This window comes from Protopterus annectens, chromosome 4.part1 (genome assembly GCF_019279795.1).
Source record: "Protopterus annectens isolate FY-2018-M chromosome 4.part1, PAN1.0, whole genome shotgun sequence".
NCBI lineage: Eukaryota > Metazoa > Chordata > Ceratodontiformes > Protopteridae > Protopterus > Protopterus annectens.
The window spans coordinates 715,726,861-715,742,607 of record NC_056734.1 but is presented as its reverse complement, the minus strand read 5'-3'; positions in this window follow the sequence as shown (position 1 = coordinate 715,742,607).

Sequence of the window (15,747 nt, the reverse complement as noted above, 5' to 3'; positions counted from 1 at the left end):
ATCTGGACCTGATTACTTTAAATGCAAAAGGGGAAATTATAGCAACAGGTGATTTTAACTGCCTATTATCAAGCAATGATACTTCTAAAACTGGTAAAATAAAACTAACATCTCAAGCCAAGAAGTTAAATGACTTTATAAACCAGATGAACCTTAAATATATACATGGTCTAAGAGAACATTATTCCTTATTCTGTACTCACTATTCATATTGGTTGATATTATGGCATCAATTTATTGAAAATAAGAGTATTAAACCACTGAACTCTCTTCTATGTAGTTTTGATAATAGTCAAGATGGTTGTTTATACACTCATTACGGCAGTTTACAGAAAACAAAATGAGAGTATCAATCAACCTAGAGGCTGAACCTATACCTAGTTTGATCCAGCTTTTTATTAGGTGTCTTGAAAAGACAGATGAACAAACATTAAGTATCTCACCTATCTATAAGATACTAAGAGAAGACAACCTAAAGTTTGACTCAGACTTTTGGAATTACTATGTAAAGATTAATGGAGAACAAATATCTGATGAATCCAAAAAACTGTTATTGAAATCTACGTATGGTACCTCTTCTTCATTATATTGGAGATTGTATACATGGAAATTTATGAATAAGAGTTTCTATACTCTACATAAAATACATTTTATACTCAAAAACAGTGAAAGTAAATGTTGGAATGTGATGAATTACTAGAGGCCAACTGGGTTCACATGTTTATTGAATGTAGAAATGTTGTTTAATACTGGAAAGACCAGGTATTTGTAAAGGCTTTATGGTCTGATAACTGTCATATTTCTAACTCACTAATCCTATTCAATGTTCCTATACCTAATGTAATATCTAAATCTCAGATTCAGTTAGTCTGGTCAGTTCTTACAATTGCCAGAAAAGTTATTACTTTGAACTGGAAAAGTAAACAAGATTTGAGGTTTAAAAAAATTATTAATTTAGCAAAAGTTGTTTGTAAAAAAGAACTGCAAACCATTTGTTATAGAACTCATAACATTACTCATAAAAAAATAGCATGGCAAAAATTGAAAAACCTTTTGAACAAATACTGATAACTTCTCATGGATAAAATTATTGTTTATCATGGATTAATCTAAATATATTATAAATAGTTTTGTTATTGTTCTTTGTATTTGTTATATGTACATTTGCATATGTTTATAATGAAAAATAAAAATATTTTTGGAAATAAAAAATTAAAATTTGAAGGTACTTGCTAGCTAATTTTATTCATTAATAGTCAGAGAAAAGATTTATAGCATCAAGTTTTCCAAAAGTAATATTTTTTCTGTCAGAATTTCAACTGTTTTGTTAAAACAGAAAAGACTTTTACTTATTTTATTTTTATTCATTTAACATTTGTTTACTGTGAAAGTCCATCTGGGATAAAGCCCATTTTCAGAGGAGGCCCGGGGACAAATGTTCCAGATGCATGTCTTTGGAATTTGGGAGGAAACCAGAGCACTTGGAGGAAACCCACATAAATGCAGAATCCACACAGAAGGCACCTCAGCTGAGAATTGAACCAGAGAACCTCTTGCTGTGAGATGACAGTACTAAGCACTATAGCACTGCAACTCCTGCCTCCTCAACATAAGTCACTCAAGAAGTGGTACTCAGGATTCTTCTGGTAAAAAAAACATTTGGTCAATATTATCTAGTATACAGGATATATTACTTAAATAGTCAAACTGGATACAAAACTAGAAAGTTTCAAAGAAAAGACCAGAAAGAGGATATAATGTTTTGAAGATATTGTGAAACAAGGGTCACAAATCAGCACTATGAAAGAGACTTAGAATGATCAAGAAAGCAGAATAACTCAAGATGAGTCTCAGACTGAATTTCTTTTAAAACCATATAACTGGCTCATAGAAAAACTAGATGATTTATAAAATAGACTGAGATGAAATAACATTAGAATTTATGGTATACCTGAAAAGTATGAGGGAGACAATATAATAAACGTCTTAACTACATGGCTACATAAAACATTAAATCTGCCTGAAACTTTATCTTCTGGAATTGAAAGAGCACATAGATGCCAAAGATCACCTTAAGAAGAAAAACTCACCACCATGCTCAATTATAGTTAAGTTCATGTCTAGCTTAGAAAAAGATCAAATATTAAAAGCAACATGGCCCAGCCCACCTATTAAAATAGATGAACATGTAATCAGATTTGAAAATGATTATTCCAATAAAGTAATGAGCAAAAGAAAATCCTGTTTTCCACTGGTCAAGGAACTTAAAAAAAGAACAATATTAAAGCCACTTTGGTGTTTCGCAAAAATCAATCATTCCTTTCTGAAGAAACCAAAATATTTAACACACTGATGGAGGCATCCACTTTTGTAAATGGCAATGCAATCCTTAATACTGAAGAAATAGAGTGGAACAGCATATCTCTGAAGAGACAGAGTGAGCTGAATTCTTGGAAAAATGTTACTAAAACTAAAAAGCCTAAAAACAAATTATTCTTATTCACTGATTGCTGGGCTATTATTTTCTGAAACAATAGATTTGCCTTTTAAGTAAGGGGTTTGTACTGGACTTTAAGCCTCAAAACTTATGTAAGTATGTATTTATATTTAAGCAAAAGCATTTTTTTTTATGATGTGGAATATAAAGGGTTAGTTTTATTGTTTTACTATATTTACAGTGAAAGACTTAAGGGGGAATTTAATAAAGCTGACACATACTTTTTTCCCATGTAGGCATAGTGGCACACTGCTTACATGAAAGTAAGAAGCTTTGCATTCCAGTAAACAGACCTGGGCAACGTGCACGCACGCGCCTACATGGAAGTATCCATGGCATGCAAATCACCTGATAAGCAGGTGAATTACATGCAAATGAGGGAGGTAGAGTGATACAGGAAGCAGACGGGCAGTCCTGCAGACACAGTATTGATGTCTGTAGTGTACATGGAAAAAATCTGTGTACAATATTTTAAACAGACAACAGGGGCTGTAAATGTGTAGTGAGATGGACAGAAATAGCACAGCAGACACAGATATGTGCAAAATCGTCCACAGTGTGTCCAAAACCATATGAGAAATAATGTCAAATAATTTTATTTTTTTAATGATCTGGGTATGTTTGCGCAGCACACCACACTGTGCAAACATGCTTTTATGAAAAAAAAAAATAGTGTAAAAAACAAAGTTATTAGTATGTGACAGTCATGTATTATAGGACTCTGCATGGAGTATCTACAATGGTGAAATGATTCTGTTGCTAAGGAGGCAGGGCTTGGAACCATGTTGTTTCCAGGTTGTGGTCACATATCCCTATGCAAATAAGATGAGGTAACTGAATAGCACAAATGGGTAACCGTGTCCGCAGATTCCATCTGTGTAGGCACAGAATCATGTTGGTGTTCACAGAAGAGGTAGCTGGCATCTGAGGACTTGTAAGCTCATTGGTGCTCAGTGGCACCTGTTTGCATGGAGCAGCGGTCTACTGAGCAGGGTAGTGTGTACAGTGTCTGCTAAGCTTCGTTTACCTTTGGGGCACGTTTCACCTTGTTTGAGCGTGTTTGCATGGCGCACTGTCATGCTGAGCATAACCTGTCATGGGGGCATGTAAACTAAGTGCAGAGCATTGCTTACCTTCACAGTGCAAGGAAGGCTGTCCAAAAAAAAAATTGGCTGAGAAAGGCAATGATGTATTAAGTACTGATAACCCCTGTTTCACTTAAACTAGGACAATTAACGTTCCTTAATGTTGTACTTGGCAGGTGGAAAGCATTATAGGTAGCCAATCACAAAGGCTGCACCTACAACAGAGCACTATAAAGGTTGCATACACCCTACAATCTGATTTCACCTCCGTACTGTGCACCAGTGGAGTACAGACTTGGGACTTTTAACTGAAAGAATGCTAGGGGCTGCTGCAGGTCTGCTACATATGTATGTGCTTGATGTTGAGGCCAGTGCTGCTGCTGCTGCTAACCATAGGCCTAGACTGTGAAGGAGAAGAGTGCTCAGGCCCAGGGAAACCTACCAGGAGGTACATGAGCTGCAGATTGTAGAGCACTTCAGGGTGGACAGGGAAATACTACAAGAACTCACCAAGCTCTGCCAACCTCAACTCAGACCCAGAGCCAACAGTGGGGAACCCATCCCAGTGGAAACAAAGGCATGTGTAGCTCTTAGGATACTAGCTACAGGTACTTTCCAAAGACCAACTGGGGACATGATGGAGGTCTCACAGGCATCAGCATCCAGGGAACTCCACCAGTTCCTGGATGCCATGCCACCACATATTAGTGAGCACATTTATTTTCCCCTCACCCCTGAGGCAAGGGACAGTAGTATACAACACTTCTAACATGTAGCACACTACCCTGAGGTACTTGATGCCATAGATTGCACTCATGTACACATCAAGGCACCACCCAGTGAGGAGGGTAGAATCTACATCAACCACAAGGGGTATCACTCCATCAACTGCCAGGTCATATGCAATGCCCAGGGCATTATCATGAATGTCTGTGCTGTCCGTCCTGGGAGTTATCATGAATCCCATATCTGGCACACATAAAACAAAAAACAAAGTCACTGGAACCACAACAAGCATTTATTTCCAATACAAATGCAAGTTAAAAAATTTTGCCCTAGAGACTTCCTCAGGTGTTAAACACTAAGAAAAAGATTAAGGTAACTTACATACGTAAAAACAGTCACATAACATATTAATTATGCAAATCAGATACAGTTATGCTTGTGTTTCAGCAAAGGTTTTAAAAGGACAATGTCATTAAGACCTGGTAGTAGATGAGCTTTGAGCCTAATTATTCACTTCATATCTGCTAATTTAGTTTTCAATATTACCTCACCACCTCATATTTCTGCTATGCATACTTCCAGTATGCCAAATTTAAACATATGGCTATCATCATTTTCTAGAATATGTTTATATAAAGCATTTGTGTTCTTCTTAGTATTTATCTCTGTGACATAGCTACAAATACATTATTTTAATTATTGATTGGTTTTCCCTATATACTATGAGTCACACGTTATACATATTGCCAGATATACAAGGTTCTTGATATTACAGTTCCCATATGCTTTTAATGTTATATTTCTATTACTAGCTAAGTGAATGGATTTGTCCATATTAATATACATGCAAAATTTACAATTTCCAAATTTATATGTGCCTTTTTTAATTTGTTGACTATTGAACCATATCTTAGGCTGAATTTGTTGACTATTGAACCATATCTTAGGCTGCTCCTTGTAGCATAAGATTTTCTTAAGGTTCTTATGTTTCTTATATGTGAAGTTAGGTTGTTCACTTATAATATGTTTAAGTTCCAGTATGTCCCACAAACTACGCCAATGTTTAGAAATTATTCTTTTAACAGTGGATGTATTTTTATTATATGTTAATATACATCATAACTTATCCGATCTTTGGTCGATATATCTAAGGTGTTCCTAAAACTAAAGGATTTCCTAACTGCATGACATTGAGTGTCACCATATATATATGTATCACATCATTATAATTATATCCTCAGGCAACAAAATCTTTCACAGTTAGATTTATTTGGTTAATCATATTTGATTCAATAGTATTTGGTCTTGCTACTCTAAGGAATTGGTTCTTAGTCACATTCTTAAAGGTGTGGTCTGGGTGCATGCTATTTCTATACTACAGGCTATGACTCCAAAGTCCATTTTTCATTTTTCATTATTGTTGCATTAAGAAAGTCTGTTTTATTAAATGACTTGGTAATTTTGAATTTTAAAAGAATGGTAGGTGTTCGAAATATATTCAGAAAACTTCTCAAATATTAATTGGTCTCCTTTCCATATTAAAAACAGGATATCCACAAAACAATGGTAAAATAAAATATTATGTTTAAAAGGGTTACTATCTGCCTGAATGAACTGACTCCAATATATACATCACAATGTTGGCAAACGTATTTGCCACTGGTGTACCCATTGCCACCCCAGGTATTTATTTTTATAATTGTTGCTGAAATAAGAAAATATTGTTATTTAGAACAACCCTTAACAAATCACAAAGTGTTCCTATGTACCTTTGTTCATATTCAGAATATTCTAGTAAAAATTGCTTCATTGACTGCATGCTAAAGTCTATAGGGATCACAGTAAATAATGAGTTTACATCTAATGTTACAAACAGACAATTGGTCAAGTCACTTTTTGGACCATTCATATAAACTACATAAAAAATCATCAATGTCACATATAATGGTTCCTGTGTGCTCAAAATTCACTCTTATTTGTTTTTCAAGGAATTTTGACAGTGACTCAGTTATCCATCCTCTGCCTGAGGCTATAGGTCTCAGTGGCAGAGTTGATAATAACTTATGCAGTTTAGGGACCCCATATATTATTGGAATTTTCAGATGACCAGCAGAGAAATAATCATATAATTCCTTAGAAATCGTATTGCTATTATACAGAACTTGGAGATGACAAGTAACATTCTTAATAATCTCATTTTTCTCATTTAACAAAATGATTTGATAATCTGCAGATGTCAGCCTCCGGTACATTTGTTCTGTATAACATTCAGTATCCATTACTACAACCTCACCTCCCTTGTCTGCTGGTTTTATTACAACATTTTGATTTTCCATCAATTTTCTACATGCAGACCACCCTCAGGTGTCAAATTATGAAATTTATTAAAGTATCCCCCCATATGCAAAGAATATATCTCTCTCTGCTATCCGTTCAAACACTTTTGTAATGTCATTGCCCTTCGGTGTATAAGTACTGGGGTGTTTGAACTGTGCAAAGTTTGAATTACTGCATCAAAAATTCATTTTTTAAATTTAAGTGCCTTATAAACTATTTAAATTCACTAATAGTTGTTGCCATGTCAGCATGACATGCTGGAATAAAAGTTATCCCTTCTTCCAATAATGATTGTTCACTAGGGCTTAATTTATATTTGGATATGTTATAAACAATTGTTTTTAAACCTTCATCTGGCTCCTTGTAACAGGACCATTCTGTTTTCTTCCTTCTGTTACTACACTTCTGCTTCACGCTCTTTTTGCTGGCAGAGGTAAAGATTTTTTTCAATAAAAAAGATGAGAAGGAAGAGATATCAATAGGATCCAATGCTCCGATAATGTTTGGCTCCACCATAGCTTGTTGTTCACTAGCTAGTATTTCTGTTGATTGGGGAGCAGTATGAGGGGTTTTGTTTCCATTTATATTTAATATATCCCTTCTCGGCATATTAGTTTGTTGTTGCTCATTGTTCAAAAGGAAAATATGGAAGTGAGGTTAGGCTTCAAGTACAGGATTGGTGGCTCTGACTGGCATAGCATTCCTTTCATTGGGTTTCAGCATAGGTGGCATTCCGTTTGTATCTGTTGCAAACGATCCTATGTCTCTTGCATTATTAGCTAATATTTGAATATTGCGAGCCTCTGTAGCTAGTTTTTCTTTTGTATGTGTTAGATGATGAGCAGACTTAATCATAGATTTATTTACATTACCTGTGCCATTTGTTGCTGCTACCACTGCTGTCTGTTTGTTCCGAGTTTTACTTCTCATCAGAGTCATTCTCCCAATAAAATACATGCCCTTTTTTAGTCGTTGAGGTCTCTAAATAATTTTCTTTTTTTGTTTCAATTAACTGAGCTTCATATTGATTTATGCGCTGTAAAGTGTCATAAAAAAGATCTGATTGCTCATTTTGTTCTATGTTATTAATCAGTTCAATATATAAGTTCTCATTTTCTGTGCACATTTCTGTTTCAATTGGTTCAAAGAAACCATTCATCAATTCCATATATGTAAATGACCAACTTAGATTTATCTAGCTGCCATCTTTTTAGTAAGTCCAGATACTTGTCTCTGAACGTTGGCATTTTAAGTATCCTAAGACCTCTTGGGATGGCTTTATATTGCAGGTACGCATTAAAATGTAGACGTTGCCACTGAAGTCTTTTAAATTGATAAACAAGGTTCTCAAAACATTTCATTTTTGATGCAAATTCATGTAGTGTGTCAACAAAGGATAACACAGTCTCTAAAGATATCTCAGTATTATTAACTTGTAAGAAATAGCATGCACCCAGGCTACACCTTTAAGAATGTAACCAAGAACCAATTCCTTACATTAACAAGACTAAATACTATTGAATCAAATATGATTAACCAAATAAATTTAACTGTGAAAAATGTTGTTGACCGAGGATATAATTATATATCTGATAAATCTAAGTTGGTCATTTAAATATATGGAATTGATGAATGGTTTCTTTGAAACAACTGAAACAGAAATGCGCACAGAAAATGAGAACTTATATATTGAATATATAGGAATAGGCTATTACATAGAAATATCATGCACCCAGGCCACAACTTTAAGAACGTGATTAAGAACCAATTCCTTAGAGAAGCATATCTATATAGGAAGCTATGTCTCAGAGATAAATTCTAAGAAGAACACAAATGCTTTATAGAAACATATTCTAGAAAATGGTGATAGCCATATGTTTAAATTTGCCATACTGGAAGTGTGCACAGCAGAAATACGAGGTGGTGATGTTATATTGAAAATTGAACTAGCAGAGATGAAGTGAATAATTAGGCTCAAAGCACATATACTACCAGGTCTTAATGACACTGTCCCTTTAAAACCTTTGCTGAAACACAAGCATAATTGTATCTGATTTACATAATTAACATGTCATGTGACTGTTTTTAAGTATACAAGCTACCTTAATCTTGTTCTTAGCGTTTAATGCCTGAGGAAACCTCTAGGGAGAAAGTTTTTAACTTGAGTTTGTATTGGAAATAAATGCTTGTCATGGTTCTAGTGGTTTTGGTTTATTGTTTTATTTCATTATTGTAAAGTCAACTGTATTTGCTGATGGTTTATTCACTTGTTTTGTGTCAATATCTGGCACACATCACAGCTGTACCAGATGTTTGCGAGGTGGGACATCCCACACGGCCATTTACTGGGGGATGCTGGCTATGGCCTGGAACCATGGATGAAGACACCCATTAGAAATGCACACACACCAACAGATGAATGCCATAATGAAGCACACACAAACTAGGAACATCATAATGCATGTGTTTGGACTGCTGAAGTCACAGTTCCGGTGCCTTGATATATCTGGTGGAGCCCTACAGTACTCTCCAGCCACATGTGCACAGATGTTCCCACAATTTGATCCTGCACAAACAGTTGTGGCAGGATCAGCAAAGGGAAGGGATACACAGCCCACCACCAGTGCCTAGGTAACCACAGACACACCCACAGGGGGACTCTGAGGAGGAAACCCCTGAGGTTGCCCCTATAGGCAGAAGTAGATGTGCCCAGTATGCCCTGACCTTGGCCACGAGACAACGCATAGCACATTCACTGACAACCTAGGTCCTTAGGGACTGACATCTCATTCTGTCTCACATACATATTAGTAAAAATGATACCAGCCAGCCCACACAACCTGTACTAACCATGTATTGGTGGTGCACTGTTTGCATCAGACAGAGTCATCCCCAAACCACAGTTCTGTCAACTGCTGCATTTGCAAGGTAAGCCACTCACCTATTCACCACTTGTAAGGGGTACTAGAATATGATAGCATATGTATGGACCTGCCACATGTATTCAAGGGAATATAGTGGGCTACTGGGCTACTCTGTCCAATAGTATGTGCTCCATAATATGTACTAGGCCACATGGCTGAAACATCCACTACATTATTCAAGGGAGATGGCAAACAGTGGGGTCACATAACTGTCTATGCCAGCAGAGCATGGGCTGGTTATCCCCCACCCCCAACGCATCAGTGTACCCATACAACTGATGTAACAGTAAATCTGCAATGATATATCAGCAGACCAGCCAATTCCAGGGCTGTGACATAGAACCTGGCCACACATCCTATGTCTCACATAAAGCAGGGGTGACAATGTATGTCTGTATGCTGTTGATTGTGTGATGAATGACATATCCATTGTCTGTCAGCCTGTGTGGCTCAGTAGGCTAGGGACATTAGCATGGGTGATGGTGTTGATGGTTTGAATCTGGCAATATTCACATCTGTTGCATGTGAGGTAGTCATATGGTGGTGTTCCCACAGACTGTCATACCCCTCAATCTGTTAGTGCATGAAAGCTGGACCAACCCAGAGAAAATGGGGGGACAAAGGGCCAAAACTAGAGACAGACATTCAGATGTTCTGATTAACTTAGAAGGTGGCTATTATAAAGGCAGGTTGCATCAGTAGAGAATCTCTGAAGGATATAAAGTCCAATACTCAAATATTTGTCTGTAGGTAGCACTGTTCACAGGAACACCACAAATGTATGAGGAACAGACCAGACATGTGGGGTGAAATGTTGGACATTATGAAAAAACATGCACAGTAAGAGGTATGCAGACTGTCAAGGTGTCGCCTGTATGTGGTGTTACATTGTGCACCCCAGTAACATATTAATAACAGCACACAGCCGGGGAATGCCATAGACAATGTCAGAGAAGTGTTGTACTGCGGAAACAGGTGCAGCTGCCAATGCATGTAGCACACAAAATCCTGGCCTGGAGTGCAGGTAGCTCTAGCCTGGACTCACCTTGTAAGTACTGACAGAACCACTGGGCATGCTCCTACACTTAGCTAACCTGAGCACTATTTTGTTGCCTCTTCCTCACAAAGACCTGCTATGTGGAAATACATCTGTACATACAAACAGCTACCTATGCATATCTATCTTACCCTGTCCTCCCACATGTTTAGTGCATCTATCAGTATGTACACCATATACATATTTTATATATATATATATATATATATATATATATATATATATATATATATATATATATATATATACATATATATATATACATATATATATATATATATATATATATATATATATATATATATATATATATATATTACAATGATACATAGACTCTCCACATATGTCTACATAACTCATATGCATAACGTACACACACAGGAACATTGATCTGCACTGACACATCAAAACAGTTGCCCAAAGGAACCAAACCATGGCTGCAACAGTACATAATCCACTCACCCAAAGACCCTTGTGCCTGTGGAATGTCACCTTGTAGACAGACACATATGAGCAGGTGTCGTACTGTACAATGGTTCAATGCATGCCTTGGACAGGCCATATTGTCCCTGGCCACATGTTTGACTATCTAACTGCAACCAGACACATATGACCATACTGCTAACTGTATATATATAGCAAGGATAGTGATAGGTATCCCACTCCTTGGACACTAGATACAATAACAGTACCAAGCAATATCACTCTCAGGTCACACATGCTGTCTAACACAAGGCTACTTTTCATACTCCACAAGTACTGTGCCTGCAATTACATATACAACAGATGTAACCCATGGCACATGCGATAAGTACTGTGAGCTATAGTGTGTAATAGTAGATAGGTACGGGTTCTAATCCCACATCAGCCAACTGTGTGCATTTGTGTGTGTAACTATATCCCCATGCAGCACTATGAACAAGCTCATATGGGCTATCTGTGTGCAAGATTTATGCATTTTATGGCCCTGTGACAAGCTGCTGGCCTCTAGATTGCCCTCCTCTACAAGGCTTGCTGATGTCATCCACCTTACGAGCACTGCCTGACAGTCTAACATTAGATAAACTCCATGGCACATGCAATAATTCCTGCAAGCGTTAGGATGTAATAGTAGCTAGGTAGGGGACATCTGCCAACTGTGTGTGTGTGTGTGTGTGTGTGTGTGTGTGTGTGTGTGTGTGTGTGTGTGTGTGTGTGTGTGTGTGTGTGTGTGTGTGTGTGTGTGTGTGTGTGTGTGTGTGTGTGTGTGTGTGTGTGTGTGTGTGTGTGTGTGTGTGTGTGTATATACATGCCTGTGGCGCACTACAGACATGCCTTTATGTGCCATCCCCATGCAATGGTTATGCATTTTCTGGCCCTGTGACTAGCTGCTGGCCCTACATTGCCCTCTTATACATAATCATAACTGATGTCCACCACCTGTTTGACCCAGACACAGGATATTTTTAGATGTGCCAACTCCATCACCACACCTTCTAAATTTCTAAGTTCAGATAACCCAGGCAACATGTAGCAAGGGTAGCAGACTTTATCACAAAGTATGAATGCATGAATATGCTGACTGCCCCAATTGTGCCTGATAGACTGTTCTACACATATGCATCTAGGGAGCCATGCATGTATACTGCCCTTGCTGACGTCATATTTCTGCTGTGCTGCAATGCCATCCTGTGCCACTGTATTGCCACCATGCATCCATAGTGTTTCCACTCAGACTCCTGGAACAGAAACATAAACAGGTCCGTGACACAACTGTAATTCTGTGACACTACCACCAATCCAACATCATGCAACAAAGATACAAAAAGTGTGATGAGTAGTCATGACACATGCTAATATACTGTACCTGTTGTGGCCCACAACAAGTGACATGGCAAAACAATACTGCACTAAACATGTACATATCAAGTGATATAGACACCGTGTGCATCCGACACATAGCAGCATTTCCCTGCATAGATGGCAGGGATGTGGCACAGGTATCATCACATGCACAGGGTGTAGTGTGGGGTGCTGGAGGCCTAGGCTGTGCCAAACAGTTGAGAGCATGTGTGTGAGTCAGGAGGGATGCAGGTTAGATGGGCCATGGAGAGGTGCTGTGTGTGTCTGTAGGTGACCTGCATGTGACAGTGGTGCTTGAGTGTGTGCATGTACATAGTCAAGCCCAGTGCTAGCCCTACACATGTGTATGTTGGACAGCTGTGGACCGTATATGGTAGAGTAGACAGTTCACCATCTCTGGCCACAAACATGGGAACTGGCTCTGTTAGGACTAGCACTGGTACCACCATGCCCAAGGTCAGATCCTCTGCTAGTACCTGATGGTGACTGCAAAATGCTTGGGCTGTGTCCCACACAGAACCATCCAGGACCACTTCCCCATGGCCTGCCACATCATGGTGTGGAAAGCACACTTCCCTCTGTAGTGCTGGAGGCACTGCCACTATGGGATCGTGACTGTCCACTGTCATGTGGACTCTCAACAGATGGTGTTGGTGACTTATGTCCATGTGTCTAACACCCAACTCTAACCAGATGTTGCACCACAGATAATGTGTGGTCCAAGACAGACACTTTGTCAGCCCACCATTTGTCCACTGCATCAGTAAACCAATCTAGGATGTCCTCAATGCATTGGAGGTAGTCACGGATGTCAGACTGTGTTGCATCCATAACCCTAAGCATCCATCTGGTGTTGCATTCAAAACATGCCTGTGACTCCATGATGGCCTGAAACATGCTCTGAGTGACCCATGATGTAACACCTGCAACAGTTGGTGGATTAACAGCAGTCCTCCTATGAGCACCCCTGTCAATCCACCTGTGTGGAACCTCACCAGCTTTCTGGCTATGGCCAGTGTCTACACTCACTGATGCCATAGCTGCCACACTGTCCTGTTCAATGTCACCACCCTCTGACAGTCCAATATCTGTGGCCTCTGGGCCTGGGTATGCATGGGCATACTGAATGTGTGTGGTGACAATGGGGCAGAACAATGATGTCAACCTCTGGGTAGATTCAGCCCCTGACAAGCCCACTTGTGCCTCACTATGGCCACCATCATCATCAGAGTCTAATGAGACACTGACATCAGGTTGTGAGGTGGACAGACTCCACCCCCCCCCAGTCACCTGTGAAAACCAAGATGAAAGCAGTACATTACTACCTGCATTTTTATGTATGGTAATCCACACAGACTCATACAAATGAGGATGCACAACTGCATTACCAGTCTTACATCTTCTCATCTCCACTCCCATGCACAACAGACAACCTCACACCAACATACACAGACAAGTCAAGCCCTTTATAACATGCACTTCAGCCACATCCAGGTAAAGTTGCCAGCACAATCTGCCTGTAAGGTATGCAGTATGACACTATACATGATAGAACTACACATAAAACCCAGTACACCTATCTTGAGAATGATATGCCAGTACTAGTGCACTGCCTCAGGTATGTAGCATCTCCCTTTTGTGTTTAAACAGGCATCTTGGAGTAATTGCCTCATGTATACCAGGCTGTGTAGTCACTCATAACTATAAGTGCAGACGTGTCAATGGTCATTCAAATACACACCTGTGACTAACCAGGCTATGAACTGTAGTTAACTGTTCCAGAATGGGACATACAAATATTTTGATCTGGCTAAGCATAACATTTGTACATATGGCAATATGGCAGCAATTAGCTTTCATAGGGTATATATGATCCATAAAAAAACAGTATTACACTTACCAGGTACAGGACCATGGACTTGGGCCACACCTGACAGACCTATGAAAAGGTGAGGGAGAGGTATTGTCAACACCACCAAAGGATGCAGCACTACAAGGTAATATGTGCATACATCCACATGTACAGTAGCTACTGTGATACTAGCTGTATTGCTGACATTCTGAGTATGTGTGCACAACTGAGTCTAAACCCTAACTCCCCCAGTGCAATAGACCTAACACTCATTTACAGCTAAGTACAGCCTACCACAATGACTGATACAGTATTACACTGGTGAACACAGTACACTTACCTGGATGTTTACCTACTGTGGACACTGTGGCACCCACCTCCACAAAGTAAGATGTGATGAATGCCTGGGAGCTGTTATGTTCTGTGGCCGAGAGTGGTTGTTCTGTTGCAGGCCCTCCACCGGTGGCAGCATGATCCCTGGCAACAGCAGCTGCCTTTCGCTATGCAGTATTCAGAATGTCTGTGGCCTGGTGTCAGACCTGCTCATAGGTCTGTCTGATTGACATCCCACACAAGGTCTGCCCACAATGCTGTCCACTGCTCCCGATTATGCCTTCCCCTGGACAACAAGATCTGATAGTACTGTCACAGTACATCCACTATTATGTCATTCTCATAGGTTCATAGGTTCATAGGTAAGTACTAGGCTATTGGCCCAAGGGCCTGCGTAAGCCTAGCCAACAAGGTTCCCTGGCTTATGCCACTCAAGAAAGTTATTTTCCTGTGCCACTGTCAAGCAGAGACACTGAAGTGATCCCCGGGGTGTATTTCCTATTTCCCATCCATTCATCAAGATTTTACTTGAAGAGTGCTAATGAAGAACTTTGCTTGACATAGATGGGTAGCCTGTTCCAGAGTATAAGAAGTCTCTGGGACAGGAATCTATCCCTCCAGCATGTCCTGCATCTGAGAAGGGGGCATGTCTTCTGCAGTACATGGTTTCTGAAAGACAACAAAAGGGGAATACATTACAGGACCATATACTTGGACGTCCACTATGTACAGGTCCAGCACACCCATAATGGCCTGCACTATCCACTGCTTCCTCACACATTTTATCCCACAGTCTGGCAACACTCTACATAATAATAATTAATAATAATAGCGATACTGGGGTATGTCACTGTGTGTCATGACAGATTCTGCTGTATGTTCCAACATCCAGCACTGCAGTCTACTGTGGTGTGTCCTCTATGGGCAAACTCCTACTGATATGTCATATGGCCACTGCCATACAATTAACAGTGTGCTATTACAACAACTATATGGAGATCGTCCAGCAACACCAGTGTGCCACAATGACAGAAAACAATGCAAACCTGCTGTAGTATATGTTCCCTGTATGTATCATACCTCTCAATTATACA